Source organism: Cupressus sempervirens, chromosome 11, assembly GCF_028749045.1.
Source record: "Cupressus sempervirens isolate cs-2001-9-10 chromosome 11, ASM2874904v1, whole genome shotgun sequence".
Taxonomy (NCBI): Eukaryota; Viridiplantae; Streptophyta; class Pinopsida; order Cupressales; family Cupressaceae; genus Cupressus; species Cupressus sempervirens.
This window is the reverse complement of record NC_143128.1, coordinates 601,322,274-601,344,983: the sequence shown is the minus strand read 5'-3', so window position 1 is coordinate 601,344,983 and position 22,710 is coordinate 601,322,274. Positions and strand designations below refer to the sequence as shown.

Genomic DNA, 22,710 nt, shown 5'->3' with positions numbered 1-22,710 from the left:
GGTCATGAGAGTTGGTTATTATTGGCGAACTCTATTCCATGACTATTATATGTATATAAGAAAATGTGAGAAGTGTGCTTTCTTTTCAAGCAAACAAAGATTAGTAGCTCTTCCCCTACATCCTATTCAGGTTGATCAGCCATTTTCCCAATGGGGGCTAGACTTTATTGGTCGAATCAATCCACCTTCCATCTCTAGTCACAAGTGGATCTTAATTGCAACTGATTATTTTACAAGGTGGAAAAAAGTAGTAGCCTTGAAGGATGCCACAGAGGCCTCAATAGTGGAATTCCTTTATGGAATTGTTACTAAGTTTGCTACTCTTTCAACAATAATATCAGACAATGCTAAGTCCTTTGTTGGGACTCATATTTTCTCTTGGGTAATTGATCATGGAATATATCTGAGTACATCCTCAAATTACTATCCCCAAGGAAATGGCTTGCCTAAGTCCTCTAATAAGAGCTTGATCAAAATCATGAAGAGGACAATTGAAGACAACCAAAGGTGTTGTCATTTAAAGGTAAGAATAGCCCTTTGGGATGACAGAATCACACCTAAGAGGGCTATTAGGAATTCTCCTTTCATTTTAGCTTATGGAAGGGAAGCAAGGCTTCATATCTCACTTGAGTTCCCCTCCCTAGAGTTAGCTCATTAGTTGGAGCTAATTGAGAATGATGCCATGACAAATGGAAGAATTAATGGAACTAGAAGAGAAAAGATAGTGGGCTATGTAGACTCTTGAGATACATCAACAACAGGTCAAGAGAAGTTTTGATAAAAAATTAAAAGCCATGGTTTTTAGAGAGAGAGACCTTGTTCTCAAATGGGATGCAGACATAGCCAAGCTAGGTAGGCACTCCAAATTTGATGCTATGTGAAGTGGCCCTTATGTTATCACCAGTTGCAAAGAGGCCAATGCCTTCCAATTATCTAGGCCTAATGGTGATGTTCTACCCATTCTAGTTAATGGGATTTACCCTACTTCTAGAGAGGGGGTATGTGCAGGATCATGGTGTGCCAAAAAGTGGCGATCTGAAAAATATGCAGTTCTGAAATTCCTCAAAGAATTTCAAAATCTATTCCAACTTTTTTACCACCCATCCTGATACTAAATGAAAAAAATGAATACCTTTATAATTCCTACTATATCTTTCAATACCAACCTTATATGGTCATCTTTAAAACATCTCGAAAATGTGTTTTTCGCATGTTCTTATGTGGTTTTTACTTCAAGCATGTAGTTGACGACTTTTTTTTAACCAAAATTTGATGTAATGAAAAGGATTTCTTAAGAATATTCATAGATTTTCATAAATGTAAGGTTTGTCAAATTATGAGTTCAGTAAGTAATTATTACTTATTTTCTAATGGAGTTAGCTACAAAGTGCTGATTGACATACTAGTTGAAAAATAGCTATAACTTTTAAACCGTATAAGATTTGTGAAATCCAAGAGATGCGTCACATTCTATGCTTTGACTAGTATAAGAAAAAAAAACAAAAAACTTAATTTTAATTTCTTTTGAACTAGTTAAGGTGGTCAGACACGAAATTTTTTTAATTCTGAAAATAGTATAGTAGAAAATTCATAATTAATTATTTATTTGGAATAAAAAATCTCAAAAATATCCGTCACATCTAGGCATGTGTCTACTTTTTATATCTAAAATTATATTTAAAAATATTATCATTTGATTATGATTAAGGTGGTCAGACATACACCTACTTTTTATTTTTGCCTTGAAATTTTCGTAGTACTGCATTAAAATCTAAACTTTTGACCAATCAAATAATGTTTTCTCTAGATAAGGCCTTGAAGTTTAGAAACTAGATTCAATTTTCTACAGATTATATTCTTACAACTTTTTGATATAAATTCTAGAACCACTCTAAAATTATGTGTCAAGTTTACATAACCCTGATTTTCTGGTTTTTCACTGCCACTTAAGGCCGTAGTTTGGTACACCATGATCTTGCACATACCCGAGGGTTAAGGTTTTTTGTACATATTAGTAGTCTCTTATTTTCTAATAAGTGCACAAGATCATGTTGTTTCTTCTAAAGATAGCAGGTTTTGAGTTTCCAGTTGTAGAGGAGGCAAAGTTTTGTTTTGTTTTGCAGTTGCAGAGGTTGCAGTTCTTCCATTTTCTAGTTTTTGCAAAGTAGATTTTAGTTTTTTGTGACTCCATAGTCCAAATGATGCTTAAGGTCATTGGTAGGATTAACCTCGAATACAAATAATAATTATATATAAATATAAACAATATTAGAAAATAATAGATCGTACAAAAGAGAACACAAGACACCAAGATTTAATGTGGTTCACCCAAACCCTAGGCTACGTCTACCAAACAGCAATTCCAATATTATTACGATCCAATGATTATAATCTGATTACAATCTGTAATCCCTTACAGCTCAATACTACAGCAAGAAGCAATTTTCACATCACACCTTATGGAAAAATTCCTAACCCTAAGCCCTTTTATACAAGTCTTTTTGTTTCTTTAGGGTTTGTTGGTACCCAATATCGACACAGTTTTAAAACTTTTAGTGTGGAGTTTTAAACTACTTCGAACTAAGGTTCAAAGTAGTTCGAAATGGTTCATCTTGCAGTTTCAGCATGAAAGTCCAGTGATTCAAAGATCAAAGGTTCAAAGTTCAAGACTTGTGTTGTAGATTCAAGGTGTCAGATTTTAGATTGAGGTTCAAAATCCTGACATGTAAATTCAAGTGTCATTTCAAAGTTCAACATAGTGTTCTGGTTTGAATTTAGTGATTCAAAATGCAGATTTAATGGTCCAGATTTCAAGTTCGAGACAACAGGTTCCCATGCTCATGATCATATTAATAATGCCAATTAAGCTACAAGAGACAAGAATGTCAAGCTATTTATGGTGCATGGCCCAATTAATTGAACACATAACTACACAAATAGTTTGAATGTGGGGTTATATTTTACTTTTAAAAGGCATGAGAATTCAAATTGAAATGTGAAATTTGAACCTTTGTCCACTTAATACGTGGAAAGTTCAAGGAGACTTCCAATAATGAATGCAGATGATGTGATCACAAGGTTGTTGCTATGAGCACTTCAAATCTTATTAGGGAAAGTTGAACTCATGTTGATCATTTAACTATATGCTATATGTTTCCCCAGCCATGCCAATTCATGAGTTTAGACTCTCGAACTTGCAACCTATAAAGAATCTGGTGCATGCAATGTGAGGTGTTCCATTTTGTTCATCAACTAACAATGACCTAGGCCACACAACATCTTACGGGAGATAGATTAAACCTACGTATGAAGAGAAGCACAATGCTAAGTGTCAAGAGTAAAAATAAAGATGTACAGTTTACACAACATGCAGAGCAAGGAATACACACAAACTATCGATAAAATGTTCATAGGCTATTGGAAGGAACTTTACAATTAGGCAGTGACATGGTATATGAGGAAATGAAATTAAAAGAGCCTAATCAATAGAACTATCTTGGTGAACTAATAAGTAGACTTCTGCAAATCAAATCCTCAAAGAAAAGTGCATGCATATCGTTTGACATAACAATTATGGCCCATTTGCATGTTGGAGTGCATATTATGAAGTTCTCAGTCTTGAGCCGCATATGGATAGAGTGCATGGTTATTAATCAAACTCGATGCATGAGGAGTATATCCACAATTCACTTGCAAATTGAGGAAACTTGAAGGTTCACGGTTGTTTTTCGAAGATGAAGGAACAAAGGTCAAGTTCCATCAACACCCATTGCCAAAGCATGGACAGTGTAGGTGAACCATTTGCCTAAATGCCAATGACCATAGCTCATGGAACTCCTCGTCTTCCATCACAAATAGTTTTCGTCCTTTCCTACAGTGGATTCATTGTGGTAAACACTTCAACATATGTCGTAGGTTTGTGTTATGATAACCCCAACCAAAGCCATATTCAACACACTGTCCACTGTGAGAGATAAGAGAAGAGAGTCTGCATGACACATACTTTAGCCATGAAACCTACGATTCGGGAGAATATTATCGGCACGGTGTTCAAACGAAAGTAGTTTGATAAGATGTCAAACTATAAATGGAAGATTCATGGGTCATGCATCACCCAAACTGATGGAATTCATTTGTTTGAAGAACGATGCTCTTAGTAACTCTAATCATCTTTGTAATCACCCATAATGAAGAGGAGGTGATGAAGTCACGGCATCAAACAAATTGAACAATCTCAAAGGGGAGGCTTCGATGCTGATAGGTCAAAGTGTTGAAGATTTGAAGGAATTGCAATCTATGAAGCTTGATAAGAATAGAATTCACCCTCACCAAAGTCAAGCTTTGTATAAGTATATGTATGCCCCATCGTCAAGCGCAAAGATGACAGATTGGAGGAATCGATGATTAGAGAAGTCGATTTATGATTTAATATGAATCTCATAATCAATTGAAGATAGCAATACAAGTTCTATCAAAGTAAGTTTTAGGCTGAAGACAAAACATTAGACTCGCATTGCTCCTTCAAAGATAGGCACCAATTGTGGGGAATGCTAGAACTAACACCATGCAAGATGGCAAATTTGGAACATCAGGTGAGGTGTTCGATCAAATGAAAGAACTGACTTTGATAGAGCAATCAAAATGATTGTGATCTCCCACTTTGCATTAATTGGAATCCAGAATAATACCTATTATCCATGGAGTCAAAATAAATTCATAAAAAATAATGGGTTTTGGAATCGAAATCATTTGCATTTGGTCCTAAATAGACGATTATTCTAAAACGTCGTCCTCATCAAAAGATGACTATCACAAATCAGAAGTCGTGGGAACCTGAGGAATGTGGTAAAGAGAAGATGTGGTGTCGGTAAGCAATGGCATGTGGGGGTGAACATGTAAAGTGTGCAGATATTTCTTTAAATAGGTGTCATTACTTATTTCCCAACCAAATATAAATCTGAACATTCTATCCATTCCATATGAAAAGAAATTGTAATGCTAAGAGTGAATTGTATTCTATCCTCCAATATGTCATCTTTGCGCTTGACGATGGGGTATACATATACTTATACAAAGTTCAAAGGATAGAAGTATAAGAGGACAAGGGGAGATGGTTTTCTTTCAAGAATCAGTTATTATAACTGATAAGTCCCATCAGAAAGATGAGAACTTATATAAGGGGCAAAGAGCCAAGGAAAAGGGGTTCCACTTTTCTTTCTTGATGGCAGACTTTCCGCTACAATAGGAGAAGAGTTCCAGTTTTTCAAGTTTTTTAGTCCTTCTGAAAGAAAGAGAGCAGACTTTAGGGCTGTAAAAGAGTAGAGTTTTATATTTTTCTGGACTTTGTGTTAGTAAAAAAGGAAATTTTTGATTTTGAAATGTAATGTAAGGAAGGGAAATTATGTTTTCTCTAGATGGCAATTTTGATGCAAACATGTAATGAGGTCTAAGTTATCTTTTACATTTTAGAGAAATGAGACTTGGGAGATAATTGCACACCAAAACTTTGAGTTTGGGCAGTTTTTGTTTCACTGACTTTTATCTTTGTGTAACTTTCAATTTTCTCTGAACACATTTAGTGTTGTTTTCTGAGTATGTTTTGATATCAAGATATTTTTGAAGCTTTGATTCTTGATTTTTGCAAGGGGGTGGAAGATTTGTTTCCTGTTTTCATTCTTTGTAATGTTATAGTTAAGTAAATGAACTTTGTGCCATTTGTTGTTTATTTCCTTTAAGTTAGTTGACTCTTTCACATCTATTCCATGTTTACAGATAGATGTTTTGTAAATCTTTTGTGGATTTAGATTAAAAGCATTTGTATTTGTAGTGTAGTTGATTCATTTCATATCCTACACAAGGAGTTGTACCTGATAGAATTCAGTGGAAGGTTATCAATCCAATGATAACTTATCCAACTGTTAGTAATGATTTAGTGTCCTTATTTGAGCATTTAGATTTAATTTGTATGTATTTTCTTGGAAGACAATCTGTTCACTAACAGGGTTATAGTTAATTACAATATGTTGACCCAAAATTATTGATAAAATAGGGCCCAAAAAATTATGAAGTATGTACAGTACTTCCCTCATCAGTCACCACAAATTAATAGTCACTGGTCATATGCTTAGCAAGAAAGCATCCCTTTTGAGTCGCCAGAATTGTTAGCCATTTTGCCCTCCTACCAAAATTTGAATTTTCAGGTGATTAGCATGTGCAACGGTCATATTTTCAAATATTCAAGCATTCTAATGTTATAGAGATACATTAAAAAATCTTAGCTTATCCTTATATCACTAGGTATCAAGCCTTTCATGATATATCTTGGTGAATGTTTCAAGTCGCAACCATGCGACTACCTTTCATCACCTAGTTGCAAGTTGTTAGCACTTAACACTCAGGGAAATTGTGAAGGTGCAAAATGGTTAAATCATTGTTTAGCACATCTTCATAGTGTTTCATACTAGCTTTCAGTAACTATTTGCAAGGATGTGAAAGGCACGAGCATCTTCTATTAACTTTTCTCACTCGTCAGATGCTATTTGATCAATGGCTGGCACATGCGCACTTCTTGAAGATGCATGATCTTTAGCCATTTCAGGGAAGCGAGCAATTTCCATGTGGACTTGTGTGGCCAGATCCAATATGTAGGCCACAAAATACATGAATTAGAGGGAATTCAATGATGACACCTGATTGATCAAAAGCACAGACTATGTCAAATTTTCTATCATTTTTCTCGATCATCAGATATTGTTGGATCAATGGTTGGTGTATGCACACTTCTTGAAGATGCATGAACTTTATCCATTATGGCGAAGTGAGCAGTTTCCATGTACATTTGTGGGGCCAATCTTTTTGAGTAGGCTGCAGAGGCCAATGAGTGTGTAAGACTTTTTCTAGGTGGGCATGTTCTATTGTCAAATATACTAAATTTTGCTAAAGGCCCCAATTCTCCAACGGTCATTGATTAGATGAGGATCTAAGATTTTCATATTCCCACATTATGAAGGTGCTCAAGGTTTAATGAATGCGAGGAAATGATAATCTACCACGTGTCTGGGTGGGCCAGATCTTCCAACACTTAGTTGTTGTAGCTTCACTGGAGTTTTATGTTGAACCACAGTTAAGGTTGTGATCATGCATTCTTCTCCTTCGCATGGTCACAATGAGTTTAAGTTCACCTTGAGTCAAGGTAGTGAATGATTAGTGGCAATTATGATCACAACATTTAATGCTAGCTAAGAAATTAATTTGCAAAGCTGCAATCATAGGAAGCCAAGGGTCAAATATGAAGATATGAGACTGGTAGATGGTAGAATGATATAAAATAGTTGGACCATGTGGCGAAGCCTGAGGATTGACTCCAATTGACTAATGACATGGCTAACTTAGTGTCTTGATAGCGGGAAGAAGCAATTTTCTAATGGCATATCTAATCTTCTAAATCAACTCTTGGTTACTTTCAATGTTTCCCATGCCTGATTAATGTAAAGGGACACTCCATCGCCACCTAGTTATCCATCTACTTGGTTAAAGCATTAATGGTCATCATCTCATGGCTATTTTTTGGTGAAATGTATGATTTTCCTACATCTGAAAGTGTACCAGGATCAGATCTTCTTCAAATTTGCAGTGATTGTTCTCTGCAACCTTAAATTTAGTTTTTGTGATTTTCCTTAGGGGAGAAGCTGTCTAAGTTATGCTTGAACTATAAAAGAAAATTTTGTAACCCTTCTTAGGGTTGGCTTTTTTCTGATTCATTGATATTTTATTTCATGCTTTGTTACTATAATTTTTCTTTTATCTATGAATGAATGTAATGCTCTATCTTACCTCATTCTCCCATTAATATGAGTGTAGAACTTCCTTGCCTTTTTTATGTTGTGTCTTCTATTCTTCAATTTGCATAACAATATCCACTTGGCCTTGAATGTTATAAAGAGAAGTTCCTTCCTAGTAGCATCTCAATTTGCTTCTGATCTGTATGTAATTATTGGATTAAGAACAGGACTGAATCAGTGTATTTTGAGGTTATGTTGGTGAATAGAGCATTGTTAAGCAGAAACAAGGTTGAACAAACTATTTTGGTATATCATCCCCTTTAGACTAGATTAGGTAGTTTTCTCTTCATGCATTCCTTCTCCATTTTTCTCTCAAAAAGTACTTAGATGCACCCTAATAGTAAGGAATTCAACCTTCTCCAGAGACTCAATCTCATAGTTCAAGTCCCATAGCTTGGAGATTGTTTCCATGTTTCACAAGGTTACCTTTAGGTAAAAACTTTAGGCAAGGGTGCAAACTTTTGTGACAACAATGACTTTTATTATTTTTATGTTGTGCCAAGATCTCTCTATTTATATACATACAAATGGAGAATGATTAATGTCATGTTTTCTTTTATTTTTTGTTTATAATCCATAATCCATAATCCATGAGATCTCTATAGTGATGCCCAAATTAACTTCAATACCTAGCTAATTAGTCAGTAGACCAATTTAACTGGGTTATGGCTTGGGCATGTGCTATTCCCATTTATCATATGGTTGTAATCTTGGAGGCAGCATTTTTTCAAAAGTGGCAGTAGGTTTTGTATCATTGGCTTTGTTTTGAAAGTCCTAATTTTAATGAAGTAACAAAGTGATTTTTAGGGTGGAAAGGACTATTTCACCTTGAGCTTCTTGCTAATGAGAGGATAAGAAGACAGCTAAGTGTAGCCCTTGAAATGATAAATCAAGCTATAGAGGGTATGACTGTTGAACAACCTAGGGCTAGAGAGAATGTAAGCTATTTTAGGGTGACGGAGCAGTGCCAATTTGAGGCACTTTAGCAGCAACAAGCAGCAGCAGCATATACTCAACAACAAGCCTCAGCTTCCATGGGTAGTGGGATTCACCTAAATAATTCCATGGGTGTACCTCAGTTGAGTTTGAAGGAAGTGATTGTAATATATACACAAGAACATGACATCCAATTTTTCCCTAAAGTGGGATGCTCACATGATGTTCTTCAGGTTTATGGCTTAGGAACTCTCACTATCTGTCTAGATTTTGTAAATCAACAAGTGCTTGCATAATCTAGAGATAGATGGGTGATTACATCATTGGAGCAGCTAGTTGAGATGCGCTATAATCAAACTGGAGGAAATCATTGATAAACCAAACATATAATCAAGAGGAAACTTGAAAACCTAAATGTTGAAATGTTGAAATGAAAGCTATTAAGGATCTAACACCTATGCCAGAGTTAACAAACAATGTGAAGTTGATTTTAGATATAAATAAATTAATAAATAAAACATGACATAAATCATTCCCAATTTTATGTTCACAACTCAAATGTTATCCCCTGGCCTAAGTTAAAACCCTCGATATTGCATTCAAAATTAAGAAATAAAATATGATTGCATCCCCAACAAACAATTGAAATTCAATTTTTTTGGATTCCACTTAGTACTGTGTTGATAAATTCAAGAAATTCTACTATCATGAAAATTAACTTACATTGATTCTAAAGCTTAGGCCCTAACAATAGTCGAAAGGTAAATTGTTGTCAAAGAGAGTGCTAAAAACAAGTAAGAGTACATATTTAGAATGAAAATAGATATTAGCAACAATAAAGAAACATATAATCCTCTTATACATCATCATAATTATGTCAGAGATGAAGTCAAGAAATTGAGCAATATAGGAGGTTCTTAGCCAGATACTCTAGCCATCTTGGGTGATTTGGTGAGAGGCTTCTGCAAGGGAATGAGCCTCGTGAGTTAACATATAATGTCTTAAAATAGTTAAGTGTTACCTAACTATGTTCAAGGCATCTGCACATTGGAGGCATACTCTGCCTACCAGGTTGCCTACATACTCATATCCATGGGATTAACTCGTGAACTACTCACTCTAATGAATATGTAGTTATGGTTTCTAACTATTTTGATGTATCTATATTCCTATAACCACTAGTGAGCTTTACTCACCTAATACAGCTCTTCACCATCATACACCCAATTGGGCAAATTAGGTAGTTTTCTATAATTACAATATTGTAATACCCTATGCAACCTTTGTCTTGTACTTTATAGTTAATGTAAGGTTAACCTATATAAGTCCTAACTCACTCCTTATATAGTTCAAGTGAAATAAACACATGATAAATGTGAGAGAAAAAGAGGAATCTACTTACCAATAGGTGTTGCCATTGCATCTATGGCCATGTGATCTATTGTGTGATTTTATTATTCTTTTGTTGTGCCAAGATCTCTCTATTTATATACATACATACACACATATTCACATATATATATATATATATATATATATATATATATATATATATATATATATATATATATATATATATATATATATATATATATATATATATATATATATATATATATATATATATATATATATATATATATATATATATATATATATGTATGTATGTATGTGTGTGTATGTATATACATACATACATACATACATATACAAATATCACAAGGGCACGACAATGAGATGTAGAGATCACAAGGGCACAACAACGAAATACAGTGATCACAAGGGCATGACTACGAAATCTTAGATCTTCACTGATCTCCACAATCCATGAGATCTCACTACACACACACACACACACACACACACACACACACACACACACACACATATACATACATATATATATATATATATATACACATACATACATACATACATCTGCATATGCAATTCCTTGAAAATTTGTATTTGATCCTACTAGCTGGGAACAACTGATCATGGTTAGGGCTTGTTTCTTTCTAAAAATATCTGCTATGATATGTTTTTATAAAATTTCTTGCAAACTTTGCCCATTTTTCCTGGTCTACATTATTTTTGTGCAAGATCTTGAGCTAAGTCACTTAGCACGGGTTGAGTGAGTTGTATTGTTTTATTATTTGGATTCTGGAATATGTATGCAGTTGGATCAATTTTTCTGTTGTGCCATATTTCATATTTGAGGTTGACTAATGCACAACTTTTATTGCAGGTATGAACACTAATTTGTGATGGTAAATGGGCATGTCTCTGAATGGAGACATGAACATTCACAATCACATGGAGGGGTGTGATGGTGAATGGGCATGTCTTTGAATGGAGACATGAACATTCACAATCACATTGGTTTAGTGATAATTTATCAAACCTAATTTAAATAGACTTAACACAAGTCTTAATCATGTATTACCGATCATTATGAACTATAACCCAATATAATATAGATCAATAGTGATCTAAAATAAAAGGAATCAAAATAAATTTTGATCATGCCTTAAATGAGATCTCAGATAATATATATATGACATCGGTTTCAACTATGTATTGTTTGATATACTACTATTCTATATATATATATATATAAGTATGTGCATCATGCTGGTATATATATGTTAATCACAGTTATTGTCAAACCAAAGATACATGCTTTAACATAAAGACTACAAGTTGTGCACTTTGTCATGTATTGCATCTACATTTGCTTTGCAATTGCTTATAAGAGTGTTTCAAGGTTGGGAACCACTTCAACATCCTTTGCATGGTTTAGAGGTAATGTCATTGTGGCAGAGAGAATAACTTCAGTGAAGAGTTGAGTGTAAGGAGTTACTACCCAAAACCTATGCTACAAATTATTGGGAGCCAAGGGACCCTAAACCCATGCTATGTTTTCTGGAGACATGGGAGAAGCTACTACCGGCTTCAATACTTCATAACATTATGGATCATATAGTGATGCCCAAATTAACTTCAATACATGTATGGTTTCATCCTAAGCTTCCATTGTTGGGCCAGCATATGGAGCCTTTATATCTAACCATTCATTATAAATTGGGGATTGCACTTCATGTCTGGCAAGCAAGTGATGCATCTGCATAGGCAATTTTATCACCATAGAAAACTATATTTGATCCTGCTAGTTGGGAACAATTGAATGTTCATTTTATCGTACCTAATCTGATGATTGTTCTATAGGAATTTATAATCAACCCAGCTAATTAGCAAGTAGACCAATTTAATTGGGTTATGGCTCGGGCATGTGTTATTCCCATTTTTCATATGGTTGCAATGCTGGAGGCAACATTTTTTTCAAAGTGGCAATAGGTTTTGTATCATTGGCTTTGTTCAAGTCTTGATTTTAATGAAGTAACAAAGTGGTTTTTAGGGTGGAAAGGACTATATAATGAAGAGGAAACTTGAAAACTTCAATGTTGAAATGTTGAAATGAAAGCTATCAAGGATCAAATACCTATGTCAAAGTTACAACACAATGTGAAGTTGATTTTAGATATAAACAAAAAAAAATGGCATAAATCATTCCCCATTTGTTTTGATTGTGGAGAGAGAGTGGAGAGCTCCGAACAAGGGTGGAGAGCTCTAAACTTTGGTGGAGATTTCATTTTTGTACCCTTGTGATCACTACATTTGGTTGTTGTTCCCTTATGATCTCTGCATTTTGTTGTCGTACCCTTGGTGGAGATCAATGGAGATCTACAATTTTGTTGTCGTGCCCTTGTGATTGTTACATTTCATTTTTGTGCCCTTGTGATCTTTGCATTTTGTTATCATTCCCTTGTGATTTTTGTGCCCTTGCTCTATGAATTTTTTTGTCATGTCATGCCCTTATGATTTGTGTGCCCTTTGAACTACAACATTTGAGGTCAAATTACGACGGCAATTTGTGACGATGGTGTAATTTGTGGTATATTCAAGCCCAAATGTACTAGTGTTTTGCGATTTTCTTCAAGGGAAGAAGAGTATGTAAATATTTTTTTCTTTTCCTTCTAAACATGTATCTCTTTATATTTTCCCACATATGTGTGTCTATGTATGTATATATGTATATATACATAGATCTCTCTATTTATATGCATGCATACACACATAAACACACACGTGTGTGTGTGTGTGTGTATATATATATATATATATATATATATATATATATATATATATATATATATATATGTATGTATGTATGTATGTATGTATGTATGTATGTATGTATGTATGTATGTATGTATACAATGATCACAAGGGTATGACAACAAGATGTAGAGATGCATATATACATATATACATACATACATACATATACACATACATAGATACATACATACATCTACATGTGCTATTTTATCACCTTGGGAAGTTGTATTTAATCTTTACTAAATCACCAAGAGATAATATAATATGTAAGTACAGATTTCTGCATGTTTCCCCACTTTTTGTTTTCTAACCAATTGGTAAAAGTGAGTATTGTTTAGTAAGAGAAGTGATTCAAATCCTCGGTCGTGTTTGAGCCTAGGTCTAAGCCCCTAAGGTTAGGTGATCTCTATCGGATTTTCTCTTTTTACCTTGTCTTTCCCTCTTGTCGGGTGGGTGTTTATTTTACCGTGTACTAGTCGGGTAAGTTAGTACCTAGTCCAATAGAGATCAAATTTTCTCATTTGATGTTCAATCATGCTCCATATTCACTTACAGTGTACCACTCCTTAATAAGCAGGCATTGGCAGAAATTTGAAAATCATCTTCTCCTCAACGGGTTTCAAACCCATGAAGGTGATTTCTTGTAATAACCACTTGAAGACACATATGGAGTAAAAATGTGCAAAAGGTGAAGGTTTCTAAGATAAATTAATGTTTGAATCCAAGTTAAGATGTGTAAACATTTTTCAGATTCTTTGTTACTCAAATATTTAAGCCTTGGCAAAAAATCCAAAGTTGCCTTCTCCTCGACAGGTTTTCAACCCGTGAAGATAGTTTTCCACAAAATGGCTTGAGGTGAAAAACAAGATGTTTAATGACTCTCAAATAGGTACTCACACCTTAACCAAGCATTCAAATATTCTAGAGGTGTTGTTGTCAAATATTTGAGTTGGAAGGAAGCAATGACAAAAAAATGTAAAATGTCTTCTCCTTGACGAGTTTCCAACCCATGAAGACAGTTTTTTTATTTTTCAAGAAAATCAAGTTAATGGTTAAGTTTTAACCCTTGTAGTGGGTCCAGAGTGTGCCCAAGCAATGTTGGAATGGATTGAATCATTAAGGAAGAAGAAATATAGTAAGAATCTCATTTAGCACACTTTCCTCAACTAGGTACCCCAATGGTAACTTTCCAAAACTTAAAGGAAAATGGAAAAGTAAGTAGTGCAAACATAGAAAGTTATTGTTGAGTTCAACGAAATAGTGAAAAGACCTCTAGTTGTCCATTGAACTCTTGCATTTACTATCCAATGAATATTTCCTTAAATTCATTCGTCTCGCGTGAATTCTAAAGATCAACGAATGAATTGAGGCTCTCATATAAAGATGGACAAGTAGTTGAATTGGTTACCACTTTTTCTTTGATTTTTCACTCTATCAATACAATTAGCTTTTGAAAAACCTATGACTATTGCATTTGTTGTCTCATTCACTTTCTCGAATCAAAATTTTGTTCATGAACTCATGACAACCAAGTTCACAGGTTTTGATTGGTTAACTGGTATCAAGTCTATATTACAGAACTTCACAGATACTTCTCTTCACTTCTTTGACATGGAAATCTCCTAGAAAAGGTTGAAATATGAATGAATTCATCCCATCACTGAGAAGCTCTAATGATGCAGTTTAGTTGAAGAAACTATTTTTGCCAGTTGCGGTCCAAGCCCCTAAGTTGATTTATGAATGCATTCATCACTACAACTCAGAAACTAGGCAAATTGTGCTACCTGATGATTTAGTGCCAATCTCAATTGATAGGAAAATAGCGGTGAACTGCCTTTGTGTGCCAGAGTGGGAGGAGTTCTTTGATTTAGACATTGGTAGATTCATCTTAGAATTCTCAGCCAAAAGATGGTCTAGAGGAAAGAAATCATGAGGACATGGTTCTATAAACCTCAAAGTGATAGAGTAAAGTTCCCAAAACCTTGTTTGGGACCAACCTTAAGCCAGAAATCACTGATATTTTGGTCATCCTACATAGGTTGACAGGTGAGGTAGAAGCTTTGAATTTCATCGAGCAGTATTTCTTTTTAGTTCAAGTAATTTTCTCAGATACCCAATACATTGACTGGGCTCAAGAGGTAAGCGAAATTTTGTCCAATGCTCTCTAGGAAGCTAAGTTCTATAATACGTTCTACATGTCTTCCTTCTTGATTTATATGTTGGCATCATTGTAATTATGCCTAGCCTCCCAAGATTAGAGAACTTCCCTGATGATGTTAAATCTTATGAATTTTATCCATGTCTACAATTACAAAATAGCTATGTGGATTATGTTAAGGTGAATGATGTGTTTACTATGAGGATTTTTAGGGAGCTACAAGGATGCCCGAAAAGGAGATTTAGCCCAAAATCCATGGCCACCATTAGTCAATTTGGATGTCACTTCATTCAATTCTCATCATTTTCTTATTTGTGTCTTGTTGCATTCAACAGATTTCCCTTAAAGCTACCAAGGTATCCAAGTGACATGATCATGTTGATCGAGATCATACGGCAAGCTCTACAAGTGAATATACTAAGTGGGAGTCTGAAGAAGAAAGGATATGAATTCCCCATGAAAGTCAGAGCCTTCAGCTACGATACCCAGTCTAATGCCAAATACATGAAGAAGTTGTTCGAGAAGAAATATAAGTTGGACATGTATGAAGTCTTGAGGCCCATGTTCAACCTGAATGAGTATGCCAAAGATGTTTTGTAGATAGGGATCGTTATAAAGCACATCACTACCATTGAGGACTATTGGTTTGACTGCAAAGATGAGTTCGAGAGCCGTGATCAAGCCTTCTCTAGATTGATAGTTGGTCAAGTGAAGATGTATAAGGTTAATATTGATGTAGAGGGAGTTGAAGAAAACGATCAAAACATGTATAGAAATACCTACTTGACCGAGCTAAGCGGTAATCTCATAAGTTTAGAACCTAATGAAGAAGTTGTAGAAGACCTAGACATCATGATGGCCAAAATCTACAAGAGAACTAGAAAATGGGTCTAGTGGACCACTACACGGTGAAGCAAGAGCAAAGGCACTTTATCTCTAGCTATCTATTCTAGATTGGCATTGAGTAAAGTTAAGAAGCAAAAGACCCTGTCAATTCTTGGACAAGATCCTGATACAGGGCATTTGACTATGGAGATTGCTAAGCCCACTAAGTAAGGGAGGATTGAAGACATGTTTGCAGAGGACTTCGCATTACATTTTGTGGACCTCAGAGAAGTTAGACATGACACTAAGGTGGGCCTATGGAAATCAACAAATGATGTGATAGAAGGAAAACTCGAAAGCCTTAAGCTAACTAAATTCATAATGAAGGCGGAGATTTGTGAACTTAATTGCTTCATCAAACTAGTCACCCCACTGGCAAGCATCTTAGGAATGTTAACCACCAATGATCCTACAACCACTGACATTCAGGCTATCATCTCCTAGTTACAAGAAGACAAGCACTTCAAGAAAATTAGTAGGGAGTGGAGCGAAAAACTCAAGTCTGAGGGACTTGCAATCAAAGAGCAAAATGGTAATGCAATACTAAGGCTTGAAACAAAGAAAGATAATATCTCAGCTAACTGAGCTACCCTATCAGCAGAGAAATCTGAGATCGAGGATTGCATTTCCTTATTGAAAATGATCGTCCACATAAACGCTAAAGAAGCAGTAGAGGCAAAAATTTTGCCTAAGGGAGATGAGCCCTTATTTGAATGTCTACAAAGTATGCAATTCAAATATGAAATGATCCTAGTGGTAGAAGAAGGATTGAATAGAAGTTAAAGTTAAAAAGGATCAGGATAGAGACTATGAATTACTAAGAGGTCTACATACAGAGTCCCAAGCTAGTGGACAAGGGAAAGGGATAGTTGGAGTTGTTGCCATGCAAAAGAATTTCTCCAATTATTTGCATAGCTTAATAGAGAAATCTTCTGATCACCATAATAGAGTGTCGGAGCTCCAAAAGCTTGGCAAGTGTGTACACATGGTTGTGGAAGAAATGTACGAGCAGTTGAATGCCATCAAAGATCTTAGCTAGTGAACATTCCAAGTGGCTCTTAAGATACACTAACATTCATGTTGATAGACATGAGGAGTCAATCCCAATCATTGTTGTTGCCAAAGCCTATAAGGCGAAGTAATTCTTGTCCCACCCTTTCATATTTTGATGTCATCATTGTAACTAACAATTGGCTCCTTACCATTTGTTAATTTTGAGGAGATGAACTGATTTGAGTCAAATTTTGTAACGATCATCTTGGAATCCTATATGTATCTAATTGAAAGATTAATAGAAGGTTAGCTAATTTTTGGCATAAAATATGTCATGTTGCAAAGCCAAGTTGAATGTATTTTGTGTCGATTATTTACAGTTCCATTATTTTGTGATAGCTTAGGATATCTCTTTCCGTTGAATTGAGATAAGGAATAAATAGAGATTTGTTCCACTATTCAATGCAACAAGCTATAGATAATAGTAGTATTATTGAAAGTTTAAAGGGATTATGTTTTGTGTTTTTCTTCAAGTTAGTCTCTTACTTATTAGAGTTAGAAGCTCTTAATTAAGTAGTTGATTCATAGATAGAATCCATTATTAGAGTTAGAAGCTCTTAATTAAGTAGTTGATTCATAGATAGAATTCATTAACATTTCATCAATTTCTGCAAGTTCATAAGATGTGTGAGTTCACAGACATGATTAGTTTTAAGACACAAATCTTCGCATGAGCTAGTTCTTGTTTAGGCCTAACTTGGTTTACCTCTCATGTTCTCCGGTCAAGAACAAACCCCATTTAGATTTAGGAATAAACAAGAATTCATTGCAAATCACAAAATTCGAGGAAGTTGTACCTAAGAATTCATATGGAAGTCAATCACTTAGCTATCATTTCCCAACTGTGGTAACCAGATATTGTTCAAGAATATTGGGCATTCAAAGAGTAGAATAAAAGAACAATTTGTTTACCAACACTACATACTTAGTTTGGTATGAATAGTTTTGATTGAATTTGTCTGAGAGTGAGTCTACTCATGATGTTAATGGCTCCATGTATTGGGTCTTTAGAGGAGAGAGACTTACAGAAGATTAGATGTTGTTTATGGATATGGGATGATTCATTTGTGATGCCAATATATCCTCCTCCATATTAAATTTCTATATCATCAAATTGCTAGATACAAATCATTGGACTTGGACTTCTAAAATGGTATGGGCTACTTTTAATTGTCAAACTTGAATAGTTGAATTGTACATTTAGATTGATGAACCAACACTTTGAATCACTAGTTTTATGTTCAGAACCTTTGGCCTTTGAAATGTCAACTTTGATTTTGATTTGTGGTGCATGGACTATTATGAACCAAATTACAGCTAAATGTTCTATATTTGTGTTTTAGTGATAACAAATATGAAGGTCTTGAAATTAAAAGATAACCATCAGAGATCTATATTTGTGTTTTAGTGATAACAAATATACAGTCCAATTTTAAGAAAAATAATAGTCTTAAATGTATATGATTAAATAAAATAAACAAGAGTACTAGTTGTAGTTGTATAATTCTAGTATTATTGATTATGTTAAACAAAATGTTCAATATAACAAGTATGAAGTAACATAAATGGATCATATGCTCAATCCTATTATGACTTAATGTGAATGCATCTGATCATTACCTGGACGATATTATGCACAAAATTTTTACTCAATCACCAAGAGATAATATAATATGTAAGTATGGATTTCTGCATACTTAGTTTGGTATGAATAATTTTGATTAAATGCAAGGATAATTGCTTCTGTGAATTCAAGAATTGAATGATTAATTTAATTTAGCACAAGCACTATGCAAGTGTGTATGTATGCATGTAAAGCAATTCACATAGTGAACTGACATATAGACATGCATGCACATATGCATACAATCATCATAATCAGTTATCCTTGAATGTGACCAAACCTATTATATATGAACAAGATATGCATGTTTAGAAAGAAAAAAAAAAAGGCATTTACATAGGTACCTCTTCTCCCCTTGAAGAAAATCGTAAAGCAAGGGTACAAAGATCACAAGGGCACAACACAACAATGAAATGCAACGATCACAAGGGAACATAAACAAAATCTTAGATCTCCACTAATCTCCACCAACATTCAAAGCTCTCCACCCTCTTTTGCGTGCAACTCTCCACAATCAATCAAAACAAATGGGAAATGATTAATGTGTTTTCTTTTATTTTTTGTTTATAATCCATAATCCACAATCCACAAGATCTCTCTGTATATATACATACATAAAAACATACATACATATACACATACATATATACATACATACATACATGAAAACAAAATTGCACTTTCAAAGAGTTTACAATTGTTCAACAAAATTAATGTTTTACAAGAAAATGCACCTAAAGCACTGTTAGCTCAGAAGCAAGAACATGGTATTAAAACATTACAAAAAGTGCTTGACATGAGAGGTCCGCAAGTGAGGGTGTTGACCAATTTTGAAAACTTGAATGTTGAAATGAAAGCTGTCGATGATAAAACACCTATGCTAGAGTTACAACACATTGTGAAGTTGATTTTAGATAAGGTAGAGGCAAATATTCAAGTGTTTGATATTCAAAATTTAAGGCACAAGAGCGAAGTAGGAGTGGCTTTAGAAAGAGACTGCATGGTAGAAACAACAACTAGAAAACATAGAGAATATTATGGGAGCCACTGGATAGAATCCAAGAAAGTGTTGTGGTAGGTACTATGACATTGGAAACACTAGTTAAATTGGTCTAGTTGCTGGTTAGCTGGGTTGATTACTTCATTATTATATGATCCAATTGTAATGTTAGTTATTATTTTGACATACATGAAAACATTATTATTATTCATTATTATATATACATACATACATGAAAACAACAATGTGCTTTCTAAGAGTTTACAATTGTTCAAAAAAATTAATGTTTTGCATAAAAATGCACTTGAAGAAATGTTAGCTCGGACGCAAGAATGTGGTGTTGAAATAGTACAAAAAGTGCTTGACATGAGAGGCTCGCAAGTGAGAGTGTTGACCAATCTTGAAAACTTGATTGTTGAAATGAAAGCTATCAATGATCAAACACCTATGCCAGAGTTACAACACAATGTGAAGTTGATTTTAGATAAGGTAGAGACAGATATTCAAAAGTTTCATAATCAAAATTTAAGGCATGAGAGCGAAGGAGGAGCGACTTTAGAAAGAGACTGCATAGCAGAAACAATAGCTAAAGAACATAGAGGATATTATGGAAGCCATTGGATAGAATCCAAGAAAGTGTTGTGGTAGGTACTATGACATTGAAATCACTTGCAAGTGTCTTTGAGAATTTACAGTCCAAATATCAAATGCTTATAAGAGTGTTTTAAGTATTGGCACAATCTCCCTGCGATGATCCCATGTATCAAATGCTTATAAGAGTGTTTCAAGGTTGGGAACCACTTCAACATCCTATGCATGGTTTAGAGGTAATGTCATTGTGGCAAAGAGTTCTACAAGGGAATGAGCCTCATGATTATGGCATTTACACAGAAGTAGAACTTGCTTCTTCAACTCCTTACACTCAAATCTTTACTGAAGTTATTCTTCAAGTCCTTGCATATGCAATTTTATCACCTTGGAAAATTGTATTTGGTCCTACTAACTGGGAATAGGTGGTTGTTCATTTTATTATACAAAATCTAATGACAATTCTACAAGGTTTCTAATCAACCTAGCTAGTCAGCAACTAGACCCATTTAATTGGGTTATGGCTAGTTTCTTTCTAAAAATATCTACTATGATATGTTTTTGTGAAATTTCTCGCCAACTCTGCTCATTTTTCGTGGTCTGCATTTTTTTTGTGGAGGATCTTGAGATAAGTCACTTAGCACAGGTTGAGTGAGTTTTATTGTTTTATTATTTGGATTTTGGAATATGTGTGTAGCTGGATCAATTTTTCTATTGTGCTAAGATGTAATAAGCACCTTTTAAAAAATCTCTAAATATACATGTTTAGAAGGAAATACAAAGAGATACATTTTTGGAAGGAAAATAAACAAACATTTGCATAGCTCCCTTGAAGAAAATCGTAGAGCTAGGGCACGACAACGAAATCGCAGAGCAAGGGCACAACAGGGCAATGAAATTGCATCACAAGGGCACAACATGGCAACAAAATCGCAAAACAAGGGCACAACAACCAAATCATAGAGCAAGGGCATGACAAGGAAATGCAGAGATACATAGCAATGAAATCGTAGAGCAAGGGCACGGCAAAGAAATGCAAAGATCACAACAATGAAATGCACCAATGACAAGGGCACGGCAATGTTCATAGGTCTCCACCTTCATTCGGAGCTCTCCACCCTCTTTCACGTGCAACTCTCCACAATCAAAGCAAATAGTGAATGATTTATGTTGTGTTTCCTTTTTTTTGTTGATACTCTTAGTGTCATTGCAATTACGATGCCAATGTCAGTATTGTGATGGCATCGAGGATAATTGCAAAAAAAAAAAAATAATAACCACAAATTACACCGTCATCGCAAATTGTTGTTGCAATTTGACCCCAAATATTGTAGTGTCATTTCTACCGTGTTCCATCATTTCAAAGTTAAAATGATGTCCTAGACTATGTTTTTTATTGCATTTACATATGGCACTGATTTAGTCAAAGGTTATTGCATTTCTTGTGCATTTTATCTCTCTAGCCTTCTACACTTGTCTAAATTCAAACCCCACCTTGACTATCCTTGGGGTTTGAATTTTAAAACCTATATAAGTTTTTTTGTCTTTATCAACTCTAAATCGAAAATATCTTGGGTTTATTTTCAATTTTTGCAAATATTTGAAAGTGACTTATTCTTTTGTTCTTGGTGAAGAGGGGTAAGTTTTCCTTATATTTTTCTTAAGACAAGTTGTATAGTTTTGTTCTAGCTAACTATTTTTGCAAATCTCTTCATTTCCATTTATAGATTTGTAGTTGTTTTGTATATGTCAATTTGCTCCTTCTATTCTTAGGTCTACTTCTCTAAGTTGCATATGCAAGGTTTCATTTACTTGCATATGTAGTCAGGGGTAAAATCTCTTTCCAAGGAAAAGGCAAGCTCTTCATTTCGCCTCATGTGAATGCAAGTATAAATCCAACCATCATGCATTTTATGAACTTTCATATGGTTGCCCTGTGGTTGAAAATAGTTCCCACATTCTTGTTGGATAAAATATCATGAGTTGCATCTATTAAAGCATGTTATGCCTCTAATTTGGTACTCATCTTTCCTCATTTGCATAATTGAAAGCTTGTTGCCTACACATGTAATGTACTAAAAAAAACTCACTTTTGGTTTTTCTACACATTTTTTAGTCATTATGAGCTTAACTCATTTCCTTACTCATTGTCTACAACCATCACTTAAGCTTTTCCTATTCATACCTTCCCAAATCTGTGTTTTTACACCAATATGACCAGTATCACAACTCCATCCCACCATCACAAGTAACTTCCTACAGTGATGATGTTTGAGATACAAATGTAGTACACATGAATATGGAAGATTTTCTCATAATAGTCAATGTTGAAGCCACTAAATATGAGTTGGATCAAACAAAGTCATATTAATTTGCTATGTATCATTACCTTGGTGGCTCATGAACTCGAGTTCATTTTTACATGCACCTGATTACTAATAAA

At 34.5% G+C, this 22,710-nt stretch overlaps 1 pseudogene; it reads left to right on the top strand.

The window, feature by feature from the left end:
- Positions 1 to 9,151, top strand: part of LOC149531114 (septin and tuftelin-interacting protein 1 homolog 1-like) — a 235,465-nt pseudogene extending 226,314 nt beyond the window's left edge.
- The last annotated feature ends 13,559 nt before the right edge of the window (positions 9,152 to 22,710 follow it).